Here is a 2,662-nt window from a genome sequence, read left to right on the forward strand (position 1 = left end):
GTGACTGGTTTTGATGCCTGCAATATAATGGTACTGAAACACCTAAATCGTAATAAACATTATACTTTCTTGTAATACATTGAAATAACGTTACGATTATGAAAAACTCTTTTCATGTCACCCAAAAGTGACTGAATTGATGTTTAACCCCTTTGAGCTGAAAATGCTCCTTCCAGCTTGAAGATCTCCAACAAATGCCAGTACTGTGACAACAGCTTTAAGTCCTTTTCACAATCTTCTACCTACATCTCTTCAGCTATTATAATTATGGTCCAAATTCCACTTGACACAATCCACCAACTGAAATATGCCTAACTCCAGAAGAACGCTGCCTTGGCTCAGCTTCCCACTGAAATGAAGTTTTTGTTTACAGCCACGCGCTACCTTGTACAGCACTTGCTCTCTCTGCTGCATCTACCATGGATGAGCTGGAAAAGCCACTCCAATGATGTGTAACAAGTTCAGCTGAATGCGTCTCTGCCAAGGATCAAGTTCTACCACACGGCACTGCAGGACAAGTTCAGGCTCTTAGCAAAGCAGAATGCAGCAGCACTGTTTGATTACTCTTCTGCAAAAGGACCACTCGAGAGCACAAAACTCTCTCCGCTGCCATGACTCAGTACCGGCACAACAGGACTATTTCTTACAGTTCCTTTTTCAATCACCACTTGAAATTTCTGCGCTGTACCTCAATAGCAAAAAGTTAAGATTATCCACACACACTCCTAACTTCTGTCCATCATCTTTCTTTCAACACAGGAATATGTATTTTTGTTACCAAATCTAATACAGACAAAAATTATTCTTGTGTCTCCATTCTCCACTGTTTTTTGACGATGCTCAGCCAGGTTTGCTCGCAGGGAAATGCCGGGCGCACACACATGAGAAGGAGGAGGTAGAGTCCAAAATATTCACGCCATATGGGGACGCTGGGGTGAGGATGTACAAGAGCCCTGGTGCAGTTGGGATGCAGCATCTGCATCCTGCAGCCCTTATTGAGGAATGGTTTTTGTCGTGTGGCTGCTCAGGCTTGAAAGCTCAGCGTGGGATGAACCCAGTTTTGCGGTATTACTTTTAGACCTTGTTAGATACTTAAAATTTTCAGACCTGACATATCAAAGTGACTTCAATTTTATTTTTTTTTCTAAACAGGCTTAAAAGAGTGAATTTCAATTCCCATCCCCCCTTGCCAATCCCACGGTGGCGATTATTTTAGTTCCGTGAAGCTGATATGTTTAAAGTTGTGTGTGTTATCTGTTGTATTGCACTTTTATGTTCCGTTCATCAGAAACGTTATACAGGATATAAATAAGTCTAATGATAAAAAGACATTGTAAAACAAACACACACAGAGAGCGCCTGCTTTTAAATTACTTTTGCTCTTCGTTCCTGACACAAATAATGGTCAAAACGCAAAGCTCTTGCATAAATCATTTCCATTTCAATGAATCAGCGGTTGCCAACGGGAAAATATTTACATCTTTGCTTGTTCCATCAGCTTCTAGATTGCAAATATTGTCTCAAAACAACAACTAAGCAAAAATCTTTTGGGAGGCTACAAAATGATAAAGATTTTCTTGTCCAAGAGAGAAAACTGGAGGGATGAGATACTTGAACTCTAACATCTCTCTGTTAGTGTGGAAGCACGGCAGCAGTGTAATGCTGAATTGACAAAAATTACTCCCATTCAGTTCAGCAATCCAAACTATTTTGGTTCCAATTAAGCAAAAGAGAAAATGTAGAAAACTGGACAAAAAAAACATTGACAAAAAATACTGATTAGCTCAACTAAAAAGGCCAGGATGAAAAGGCTCAACAACACAAGGACAGAATAGAAAGTTGAACCCATATTTGGAAATGACAAGAACTATGGAATAAATAAGAGGTGGTTATATTTATTTATTTTGGTTTTCACTGTTCTATCTTAACTTAGAATGTTTTGATTGCAAAGTCTAGGAAAGATTGCCAGCTAGAGGTTCCATTTTCCTTGTCAATTATTTAGTTCCTTTAAAGGGAAAAGCAAAAAAACTCCACCCAAAACCCCTGGCCTTTGATCTCTCATTTGCTCTATTGAGAAACTATATAATCATTTTATAAAATGGAGTGACTCTTCTTTTATCCCTATATTATATCAGCTGATTCACTGTGCTGAGAGCGCGATGGAGCCACAAGTTGAAATGCAGTGTAAATTAGGAAATTGGTCTATATTACAAATCCTTTTGAGTATCTTGCTGAAGCAGTCTGGCAATACCCACCCAAGATATTCTGTCGTGTTAGAACAGTCTAATTCGCTTCAGTATTGAATGTTTTTTCTATTTGCTCTTCACTTCATTGATGCGCTTATACCCAAAGGAAAGTGGCATGAGGCCTCCGGATGAGATGATGTGATTCAAGATGTGGTCTCAGTGCTCCTTTAGCTTCAATAGTCCTTTTGAAGGAAGAAGGGAAAGAAAAATTAAGAAACATCTATCTGGATCTATCAATCAATCTATCTATAGCACATCTAAAAAAACCCACATTTTGTAGAAATTAGCTAGTGGGCTTTCAAGATGATCCTCATCCAGCTGCCATTAATATTACATTCCTGTTATCTACTATGGAAATTGGATTTAATGCAAATATACTGCTTCAAAATAAGTGTAAGGAACTAAAAGAAGACTGC

The sequence above is a fragment of the Aquila chrysaetos genome, chromosome 10 (assembly GCF_900496995.4).
Source record: "Aquila chrysaetos chrysaetos chromosome 10, bAquChr1.4, whole genome shotgun sequence".
Taxonomy (NCBI): domain Eukaryota; kingdom Metazoa; phylum Chordata; class Aves; order Accipitriformes; family Accipitridae; genus Aquila; species Aquila chrysaetos.